This window comes from Narcine bancroftii, chromosome 5 (assembly GCF_036971445.1).
Source record: "Narcine bancroftii isolate sNarBan1 chromosome 5, sNarBan1.hap1, whole genome shotgun sequence".
Lineage (NCBI taxonomy): Eukaryota > Metazoa > Chordata > Chondrichthyes > Torpediniformes > Narcinidae > Narcine > Narcine bancroftii.
Window position 1 is genome coordinate 22447486 of NC_091473.1, and position 12175 is coordinate 22459660.

A 12175-nucleotide genomic window follows, 5' to 3' on the forward strand; every position below is an offset into this window, starting at 1 on the left:
CCTGCAACCGCTGCAATCGTGTCTGCCTGTCCCGCATCGGACTTGTCAGCCACAAACGAGCCTGCAGCTGACGTGGACTTTTTACCCCCTCCATAAATCTTCGTCCGCGAAGCCAAGCCAAAGAAAAGAATGGAAACTGAGTAAGTTGTAGTCTGCAGATGCCCTTCAAACTCACTTAACCGAAAGAATCGAATGAAGAATAATTTTAACATGTGCAGAGATGAACACAGCCAGAGATTGGCATTTGTTTGTTTGATGATGGTGAGCTAAAATTAATTGCTACACCATACTATTTCATGCCAACTTTTCAGCTGTAAAATAACCCCCAATACTTCTCTTTAAATTGTATTCATATTTTTTCATTGCCATGTTAATAGATGATGCAATGCAAAAATATTCACCTTACAGCCCTCAGATTCAATTACATATTTTTGTGCCTTTGGTATTAATTTTACCAATGACTGCATACTGGGGAGTATTGCAGTGGGGTTTGTGACATCATCGGAATCCCCAAACTCCACCTCAACTATGACAGAATGTCATTATGTTCCATTCAATGTTCACTGTATAAAGAATCAAGTGTCAAATCTTACTGGTTTGGTGCAGCCTCCTTGGAGAAATTGTTTGAGAATTAATGAAATTAAAGATGTATAATCTCTCCAAAGCATCACTTTAGAGAATCAAGCTGGATTTACTGTTACAACTTCTTATTCATGACTCCATTGATCTGTTCAACGATTTCAGGTCAGTTCTTAGTTAATATGGTTGATTTATAGGACTTGGTGAAAATTGCTCTGAAGTTTTTTGTCAACTTGTTGAGCTCTTAATAAGATATTTTTATTGAAAACATTCTGCTTTCCAAGTTGATCTTCAATTATCTTTTGAGAGTTGATGCAAAAATAAGAAAAAAGCCAAATGTGTAATTAAAAATCTACTTGATAAACATTTAATATTTTAATATTTAAACTCCAAAGTGTTCCAAATTCCCAAGGATAACATTTTGCTTGGTTATTCACTTTGAGCATGAAACAGATCCCAATAGTAATTGGCTTATTCAAAAACTAATTTATTTCTCTCCCTTAAACATGCCACAAACACATCGATATGAACCTTTAATTTCAGCAATTTCCTTGGATTTATTCCAACTTCTTTTCCCTAAGTTTTACCTTATTAATTTCTCTCTCTTTACTATTTTAATATTTTTTACTTTATATAAAACATGTACCAAGGGGAAATGAAACATGAATTATCTTGCATTTTCTTTCTTCTGACTCAGTTTGAACTAGTGGTTACAAAATACAATGGAAGATGTCAGCCTGACGACTGGTATGAAAAGGAATAGTTACTCTCAGAAAAGGGTGAAATGCTTCAAGTTCCTGGGTGTTAACATCTCTGAAGATCTTTCCTAGAGCCTTCTTGACAATGTAATCACAAAGAAGGCTTCATGAGGACTTTTAAGGAGATTTGGTATATCACCAAAGACTCTTGCAAATGTCTACAGAATGAAGAGCATTCTGACTGGTTTCATCACTGTCTGGTACGGAGGTGGCAATGAACAAGACAATTTTTAAAAAACTACAGTCATCGTGGGCATCAGTCTACACTCCATTAAGGATATCTACAAGAGGTGGTGTCTTAAGAAAGCGACCTCTATCTGCAAGGACACTCGCCAACTAGGCCATGCCTTCTTCACACTGCTACCATCAGAAAGGAGGTTTAGGAGCCTGAGGACAAACATCCAGCAGCTCAAGGACAGCTTCTTTCCCTCTGCCATCAGATTTCTGAATGGATCACAGACACTACCACACTTTCTCTTATTTTTGCACTAATTTATATATATTTTTAAATGTTATTTTCATAGCAATACTTGCACTGTAAATCAACAAATTTCATAATGTGTTTATGACAATAAATTTTGATTCTGGTGAGAATTGTCCACCCTGGAGTGCTGTGGAAGCTCATTTATTGAGTTCATTCAAAATAGAGATTGATGCTGATTGTACCAATAAACCAGCCAATAAAATAAACTATCAACAATGATAGTTTTCTGTGTATGAATGGAACCAATGGGTATGAGGATTGCGATTGGAAAAATGGAGCAGAGGTTGATGAATTATGGAGCAAACCTGAAGGGGTAGATAGCTAATTTTTACTCCTAATTCTTTCCTTATAAGAATCTGAATCTCTAAGAAACCCGTGAATTTCTCATTGCTGTTTTATCTTCCAATCTATAAATCTGATCCAGGTTTCATTCCAACTTGTATAATCAGCTCTTCCACCCAAGTGAAAATCTTCCCATTTAATTCCATTCCCTTTTCTCCCCACCTATTCCAAAAATAAGCAATACCAAGACAAATAAAATAATTAATCATGAGCAAACTATTTTCATCTTAGTGTGCTGTGATAGTAAAATATAAGATCTACAATAGAAGAAAGGCAATAAATAATTTCAGATCTGTGGGCGGTGATGGGCTGTATTTTAATTAATACTCTTCAACTACGTTATAGCTTTCTATAGAGATAGCTACAGGACATTTATTTGTTATGACAAGCTGGTCAATGCCTGGAAATGACTCTGGGACTAAATGGCAATTTATCACTTGCATTCATTACTTTAAAAAAAAATTCAGCATTTCCTTTAACGTTTATTATTGCTGTTCTTGCTTTGATTTTTATATTTATTTTGCTATATTCTGCTATTTTACTTTTGCAAATACTTTGAATGAAATCCAGCTCAAATTGACTGTTTCTTTGGAAACGATAACTAGATAATAAATCAAATTACCCTTGTCACCATTATTATTTCATCTTGTTTTGTCAGGATCTCATGATTCTCAAAAACACTGGCTTCTGTAAGAAGTAAAACATCATAAAAATCATGGATTTACTGCTATTATTAACTAAAGTTATTTGTAAGGATCTCTGTGTCACCTTTCCAGTATCCACAGAATCTTGTATTGAATGAACTCTAGACTCTTGGCTCAAGGCTGTTTTCATCACGTTTGGTTCAATAGTTGTCTTGTTTTTTTTTAAATTTAAAAAATTTTTCACACTATGAATCATATTAACCAAAATACACACAAACATTTCCCTCTTGAATATAGACAGTGTCATTTTCTCCCCTTTTTCCCCCCTCCAAACCTATTAAATGTTCAACATATACAATAAGCCCATTAAACAATATCATCATACAATGAAAATAAACAAGAAAATTGTGTGTCATCTACTTTTACACATTGGGTCAGTTCATTTTGTCGTCTTCTCATTCTATCATTTTAGGGGGTGGAGGTCCGCAGTAGGCCCTCTCTGTTGTGTTCCATGTACTGTTCCCAAATTTGTTCAAATAATGTGACTTTATTTTTTAAATTATATGTTATTTTTTCCAATGGAATACATTTATTCATTTCTATGTACCATTGCTGTACTCTCAGGCTCTCTTCTGATTTCCAGGTTGACATTATACATTTTTTTGCTACAACTAAGGCTACCATAATAAATCTTTTTTGTGCTTCATCCAGTTTGAGGCCTAATTCTTCTTATATTACTTAGAAGAAAGATCTCTGAATTTTTTGGTATGTTGCTTTTTGTGATTTTATTTAATACCTGATTTAGATCTTCCCAAACTTTTTCACTTTCTCACATGCCCAAATTGTATGTTTGTTTCTGTTTCCTTCTTGCAGTGAAAACATCCATCTGATACTGTTGGGTCCCATTTATTTAACTTTTGGGACATGGTGTATAGCCTGTGTAACCAATTATATTGCATCATGCGTAACCTCATGTTTATTGTATTTCTCATAGTTCTGGAGCATAGCTTTTCCCATGTTTATCTTTGTGTTTAGATCTTGTTCCCACTATTGTTTGGGTTTACAGCCTATTTCATCGTTCTCTTTCTCTTTCAGTTTGATGTACATGTTTGTTATAAATCTTTTAATTATCATTGTGTCTGTAATCACATATTCAAAACTGCTTCCTTCTGGTAACCTCAGCCTGCTTCCCAATTTGTCCTTCAAGTAGGTTTTCAGTTGGTGGTATGCAAACATTGTACCATGAGTTATTCCATATTTGTACTTCAATTGTTCAAAAGATAATAATTTATTTCCTGAAAAACAATTTTCTATTCTTTTGATCCCTTTTCTCTCCCATTCTCTAAAGGAAAGGTTATCTATTGTGAAAGGGATTATTTGATTTTGCGTCAATAATAATTTTGGTAGTTGGTAATTTGTTTTTTTTTTCCTTTCTACGTGAATCTTCTTCCAAATGTTGAGTAGATGGTGCAGTACTGTGAACTTCTATATTGCACCAGTTTTTCATCCCACTTATAAAGTATATGTTCTGGTACTTTCTCCCCTATTTTATCTAGTTCTATCCTGGTCCAATCTGGTTTTTCCCTTGTTTGATAAAAATCTGATAGATATCTTAATTGTGCTGCTGTATAATAATTCTTAAAGTTTGGTAGCTGCAAACCCCCTTGTTTGTACCATTCTGTTAATTTATCTAGCGTTATCCTCGGTTTCCCCCCCTTTCCATAAGAATTTCCTTATTATTTAGCTCATTGAAGAATTTCTCTGTTAAAGGAATTGGTAATGATTGAAATAGGTATTCTATCCTTGGGAAGATATTCATTTTAATGCAATTCACCCTTCCTATCAGTGTTAGTGGTAAATCTTTCCAATGTTCTAAGTCATCTTGTAATTTCTTCATTAATGGCTGATAACTTAATTTGTATAGATGGCCTAGATTATTATCTAGTATCAGATTGCTTGTGTTTGCCATTTAATTGGTGATTCTTTCTTAAACTTTGTGAAATCCGCATTATTCATTGGCATTGCTTCACTTTTATTTGCGTTGATCTTGTACCTCGATATTTCTCCATATTCCTTCAATTTCTTATGTAATTCTTTTATTGATAATTCTGGTTCTGTTAAGTATACTATGATGTCATCTGCAAATAGACTGATTTTATATTCCTTCTCTTTTATTTTTATCCCTTTTATTTTATTTTCTGTCTTTATCAGTTCTGCCAATGGTTCTATTGCTAAAGCGAACAGTGAGGGAGATGGTGGACATCCCTGCTTAGTTGACCTGCTTAATTTAAATTGTTTCGATTATATTTCCATTTACTGTCACCTTCGCCATTGGACCCTTATATAATGGTTTAATCAATTAATATTTCTCTGGTAGGTTGAACCTCTGTAATACTTTGAATAAATAATTCCATTCTACCCTGTAAAAGGCTTTCTTTGCGTCTAAAGCAACAGTCACTGTTGGCAACTTATTTCCTTGTACTGCATGGATTAAGTTAATGAATTTACAGACATTGTCCGTTGTTCGTCTTTTCTTTAATAAATCCAGTTTGATCTAGTTTTACTATTTTTGGTACACAGTTGGCCAACCTGTTTGCTAATAGTTTTGGTATTATCTTATAATCTGAGTTAAGTAGAGATATTGGTCTATACGATGCTGGTGTGAGTGGATCTTTCCCTGTCTTTGGTATTACTGTAATTATTGCTGTTTTACATGAATCTGGCATGTTTTGTGTTTCTTCAATCTGGTTCATTAGTTCCAGGAGAGGAGGAATTAGTAACTCTTTAAATGTTTTATAGAATTCTATTGAGTGTCCGTCAATAATTGTCTTGTTCAAGAATGTATGTTTGAAGCTTATTTTTGTCAACCCAACTGCCAAATTTTGACAGTTTGAGGATACGAAATAAAGTTTGGCACTTTTACTTTTCTGATGTTACAGTTTTGCACCAGAAAAGTTTGAGGGGAAAACTCTCTAAACTGTAGGCAAATATTTACCAGGAGAACTCAGTGGCTAAAGAAACTGACTTAATACCAAATTCTCATAGATATTTCAAGATGTGCAATACATGTTGCCTGCACAATGTCATCCATGGATTTAAAAACAAACACCTTGATCTCATTAATTTAAATTGGTGATTCCCAATGTGGGCAGTGCTGTCCCCTTAGCAGTGGTGGGAAGATCCAAAGGGACGGTGAAGAAAAAAATGGGGCGTTCCAAATGTTTATTTGTATCTTGGTGACATGGTCTGGGATATTGGGCCTTGAAATTCCTGGATGGGAAATGACAGTTGAACGAATCTGCTGGGAGATCTGGCCACAATCCTACTTCAGCGGAGTGGACCACGGCTTCATGGAGGGCTTTAGTGTGGCCTGGAGGAGGCCCCAATGGGAGGGACAGGCCTACTTGTGACTTTGCGGATGAATTCCATCCATTGCTCAGCTTCTCTGCACAATAATCCTTCCAGATTCCTGAAGGTGAATATCGATTATGTTGATCCAGTCTTAAGTTAACCCTACATTCTTTTCTACCTTCTGAGCCTGATGGCTTCCTGACTGTATAACCCACCCAGATACCTTCTTCTGATGAGGTATGTTCATGCTGGTACCAAGCGCTTCATAGATATGGAACTATAGCTCAAACTACTGAACAATGACCTCCTGTATGCTAGCTGGGTGCCTTTATTTTCTCTGGGCCAGGTTTCCCCATTAGGGAGCAATGCTGCAGTGTGTTTACACCTCATATTTTAACTGAGCAATCTAGTGTTCCTGTCATCACAAGGCTTCGTGTCTGCCGCAGGAAGACTGTCAGCAGCCAAACGACCCCTCGATGGCTCCTCTTACATCCTGTGAACTTCGATTATTTGAGGAGGGACACAAGATGGTGGACAATCTCCTCCCCTTACAAGTCCACACTATCTGACCATTCCAGTGGCTTGAGATGCTCCTCCAAGCACACTGTCCAGACTGCCAAATCCAGCAGTATCTTTGATCAACCACGATACTCTGTCCCCTGTACGTGTGGGGCCCTTCAGACATCATACACTTGCAGAAAAGTTTTTTTGTAATATATAAATACACACACACACACACACACACACACACACACACACACACACACAGACACACACACGTATTTAGCTATAAAAAATAAGTAAATAAATATTGTTTTTGTACAAATGAGTCTCAGATGTTTAATGTGACACATGTTATATTTTATATTGTATATAGATATGTTTTAAAGGTGATAAATTGTGGAAGGGTTTTTAGTGTTGGTCACACACAAACAATTCAAAACTGATCTCATTTAAAATGCCAGACCTCTGCTCAAGCCAGATAGTCCAGGGTTCGGGTACCTTTGGGGGGGGGGGGGGGGGGGAAACTTGTGAAGTCCTTATAGGCATTCTTCAAAGTAGGTGTTAATTGGACAAGCTGTGGATTATTGTTTTGGAAAGCAACAGATGAACGAACTCATAAGATTAGGTCAGGTGCCGCAGTCTGAGTGCAGTTTGCTGTTCAAAGAGGGTCCTGTGATTTTCTCTGGTGTGAGAGAGAGAGAGAATTCAGTTGACAGATCAGCAGCTGGAGCTGGGACTGGAACATGACAAGCTGGGCTTGTGGAAAAATTCCATTTTGAAGACTGGTTGTGAGTTCCTAGTTCATCCTGGTCAAAGCCCTTGTGGTCCATACAAGAGGAGAGGACTGGCTGCATAATGCTTCTCTTGAAATAAAGGAAGCAAAAAGGAACTCTGGTGACCTGAAAGAAAGGTTATTGTCTGGAAAACCCTGATGAGGCAAGTTTCTTCAGCAAGATGCTAATGTGCCAGATTAAAAGGGATAGGTTTGTGTCCAGGAACAACAAACCTCTCTCTCTGAAAACTGACAAGAACTTTCCTGAGCAGTAACTATTTACCCTTGAAGCACCAAAGACTGGTGAACTTCATAAATGTTAAATTCTGTGCACAGTATAAGAATTGCCTACAATCTGTGAACTTGGAGTGAGAAGTGAGATTGAATTGTGAACCAAAGAACCTTTTTGAACTTACATACACGTGTACTTAGAATTAGAAGGGGGGTTAAGTTAATACTAAACTATTTGTCTTGGTGAATTTCTATTGCTGCTGGATTTTGGGGTTCTCTGGGCTCATAACATTAGTTTGACCAGTTCCTTGGTCGTTCAGCATTCTCACTGCCTGTGCGAAGAAGCTGTTCTTCAGCCTGGTGGTGCTAGCTCTGATCCTCCTGTATTTCTTCTCCAACAGAAGCACTTGAAAGATGTTATTTGTGGAGTGGAAGAGGGCCTCACTGATTTTGTGCGCCTTCTTCAGCCAACGTCCCGATAGATCATGTCGATGGGCAGGAGGGAGACTCCAGTGCAGTGGTTCTCAACCTTTTTCTTTCCACTCACATACCACTTTAAGTATTCCCTATGCCATAGGTGCTCTGTGATTAATAAGGGGTTGCTTAAGGTGTATGTGGGTGGAAAGAAAAAGTTTGAAAACCACTGTTTTAATTGTACTTAAATGACTCATTATGTGCATGGTTTCATTACTCCAAAGGAAATGGACCAATGACAATTTTTCTCAAGCAACATTTGGGTCTAGAGCAGTGATTCTCAACTTTTTCTTCCCACTCACATACCACCTTAAGCAATCACTAATCACAGAGTATCGATGGCATAGGGATGACTTAAAGTGATATGCGAGTGTAAAGAAAAAGGTTGATAATCACTGCTCTAGTGATCCTCTCTGCCACTCTCATACTCCTCTAGATTGAACTCAAATCAATTTTTCTGCAGGAACCGTACCACTCTGTGATGCAGCCAGCCAGGACTCTCTCGATAGAGCTCCTATAGAAGATTGACATAATGGTTGCCGGTAGCCTTGCCTGCTTCAGTCTTCTCAGGAAGTGCAGTTGCTATTGCGTCTTCCTGATAAGTGAGGAGATGTTGTGTCCATGATAGGTCACTCGTTAAGTGAACTCCAAGGAACTTGGTGCTCTCCACTACAGAGTAGTTGATATGTAGTGGAAGGTAGACATTCTTGGTCCTCCTGGAGTCCACGATCATCTCTTTCGACTTGTCCACATTGAAACTTTGGTTGTTACTCTTGCACCATTTCATGAGATTTTCCACCCTTTCTCTGTAGTTCAACTTGTAACTCATGAGGCCAACTACTGTTGTGACATCTGAAAACTTGATGGCACTGTTGCAGCTGGATCTGGCAATGCAGTCATGGGTCAGTAGTGTGAACAGGAGTGGGCTGAGCACACAGCCCTGATCTGCACCAGTGCTTAGCATGACGGTTCTTGATATTCTGCTACTGACCCGGACAGATTGCGGTCTTTCCATTAGAAAGTCCAGGATCCAGTTACAGAGAGGGGTGTTGAGTCCCAGCGAGGACAGCTTCTGCACCAGCCTCTGGAGAATGATTATATTAAACACCAAGCTGAAGTCAATGAACAGCAGCCTGGCATATAAAGAGTCATTCTCCAGGTGGGCCAGGAGAGAGTAAATTGATAAGCCAATGGCATCGTCTATGGTATGGTTTCTTCTATAGACAAATTGAAATGAGTGCAGCGACTCATGATTGCATAGCCAAGTTTGGAAGGGATTTGGGCAAAAGGAAGAAAAAACAAAATAGCAGGAATAGTGCAACATGGATTTCCTCAAGTAGTCAAGACTGGTTATCATTGGAAGGTAGAAGTGACTGAGCAGTCTAAGAGAATGTGAGCGTAAAGACTGTTGGTGCGTGTGGAGAGATGAGATCAGTGATAACCTGGGTAACAAGGGCTTGATGCGTGTTGGAGGATGATGGTCTAGTTGATGTTCTGCTTCTGAAAGGTGGAAGCTTATTCACCAAACAATATCAACCAATATTATGGAGTATAATATATACTCCAGACTGGGTTCATGGGTAAACTACAGTATGAATACTGACACTAATCAGCTGGTGGTTGAGTATAAAACAGATTCTGAAAAATGGAGATACAGACTATATGTACTTGTTGGAGAATTGATTGTAACACCTTCAGGCGTAGAAGGGTTAAATAAATGGGCAGATTTAAAAAATCTGAGCCTCCTGATGTTGTGGTAGAAATTTACAATGATTTTTTTTTAAAAAACCAAAAGATGTTAAGAATTCAATGAGAAGGAGCTCAAGTTCAGATTTATTATCAGAGTACAATGCAGATCTTTTTCCTGCAGGCCAGTCAGAATTTCTACTTGCTGGTAGTGTAAACGGTACTCAAGGAAAGGTACGTATACAAAATAGAGCATTAAGGAGGAAACCTGTGCAAATTCAGAAAAAATATTTAATAATAAATAATATGCAAAATAAGAGTCCTTAAATAAGCCTCTTATTGGGTTTGCTGTTCAGGAGTCTAATGGAGGAGCAGGATCTGTTTCTGAACCTTGTGCGCGTCTTGTGGTACCTATACCTTTTTCCTCATGGCAGCAGCGATAACAGCACTGGCTGGGTGGTGTGGATCCCTGATCATTGCTGCTGCTCTCTGATAGCATTATTGGTGGGGAGTTTTGTCTGTGATTTACTGGGCTGTGTCCACTACCTTTTATAGGGCTTTCAGCTCAGAGGTACAGGTGCTGTGATGTAGCTGGTCAGCACACTTTCTACTGCACATCTGTAGAAGTTTGCCAAGGTTTCCAATATCATACTGAACATCTGTGAACTCCTGAGGAAGTAGAGGCGCTGACGTACTTCTTTCTTCATGATGACGTGATGCACCATCAGTTACTTCAAAAGACTACAAGTTATATAGAAACTTGTAGGCTTTTATTAACAGAATGGAGGCACGTCCATGCTGGTCAACTGTCCTGGACTGAGGAAGAAGCTGTGGCACAATCGTCTTGATTCAGGGGTCTGTGGGGGGAGCCACAGGCACAATCAGCAAGGGGTGTGTCCAGACAAACTAAAACCAGTATTAACACAGCCAAAACATATATACAGTGGTTTACCTCATACATTAGTATATTGGGTCCAAGAAATGTCTTCCAAGATGGTGACTCTCAGGAATTTAAATTTGCTCACCCTCTCCATCTTTCATCTCCCAAAGATCACTAGTTAATACACTTCTGGTTTTCCCTTCCTAAAGTCTTTAATCAGCTCCTTGGTTTTGATGATATGGATTGAGATTTGTTGTTCGTAAAACATTCTGCCAAGTTTTCAATCTCCCTCCTGTATCCTTACTCATTGTCCCTTTTTATACAGCCCACTACTGTGGTATCATCGGATTTGTAAATGGTGTTGTCAACCAAGCCATACAGTAGTAGATGGAAAGCGAGTAGAGCAGGGGGCTAAGTATGCAGCACTGTGGTGCGCTGGTGCTAATGGTGATTGTGGAGGAGATGTTCTTGCAAATCCACACTGATTGGGGTCTGAGGGTGAGGAAATCTAAGATCCAATTACACAATGGGTCTTGGAGTTTGATCATCAGTTTTGAGGGGATTATGGTGTTGAATGAAGAGCATTTTCATGCATGCATCTTTGCTGTCCAGGCATTCCAGGGATTTGTGTAGAGCCCAAAATATGACATCTGCTGTGGACCTGTTGCTGCAAATCTGATAAAGAATTCTGAAGACTTGAGAAAGAAATAATCATAAAGCAGTGAAGAACTCTGGCTAATGAAAATACCAAGAAGTGGAAAGAAAAAGAATAAAGACTTTAGTTTTGGGTTGAGCTCTAAATGGGCTGTAATCTGTTGAGAGCGTCAAGGGCTAAAACTTAAACTCTCCTGCAGGTCAGAGTGGACAGTGAAAACTTGGGAAAGAATTAGTGGTTAAAGGGATAGGGTCTGAGAAAAGCAAAGGGAAGGAGCTGGAGGAAAACTGGTGCCCAGGTAATTGATGTTTGCAATCCTTGATGTGATGGGAATAAAAATACTTCTGTCAAAACGAGTTGAAATGAAAGATGAAAATCAACAGATCTGGACACGAGTCATAGTGAATTAGTGTTGATGAACAGACATATAGAGCATGACAGCAGAGTACAGGCCTGTTGGGCTAACAGATATATTCCTACCAAAATAAATTCTAAACCCTTTCTACCTCGTAACCTTTTTCTTTCATCCATGTTCCTGTCTAAAAGTCTTTTAAGTGCTCTTAACGTTTCAGCCTCCACCACCATCCTTGGCAAGGCATTCCAGGCACTTCCAACTCTGTGTAAAAGAACTTAATCCTGATGTCTCTCCTAAACTTGCCTTCCTTCACTTTGTACGGATCTCCCCTGGTTTTTGCTATTCCCGTCCTGGGAAAAAGACGCTGGCTGTTCACTCTATCTATGCTTCTCAGAATCGTGTGGACTTCTATTAAGTCTCCTCTCATCCTTCATCCCAAGTAGAAAAGTCTCAACTCTGC

At 38.5% G+C, this 12175-nt stretch overlaps 1 protein-coding gene across 1 annotated transcript in view; it reads left to right on the forward strand.

Annotated features, from left to right (window-relative positions):
- The first annotated feature begins 562 nt into the window (after positions 1-562).
- Positions 563-12175, forward strand: part of LOC138762639 (dual specificity tyrosine-phosphorylation-regulated kinase 2-like) — a 64517-nt gene continuing 52904 nt past the window's right edge. Inside the window, exon 1 of the mRNA XM_069936261.1 lies at positions 563-744. The gene's annotated coding sequence lies outside the window, so the exon portion shown is untranslated. The remainder of the gene's footprint in view (positions 745-12175) is intronic.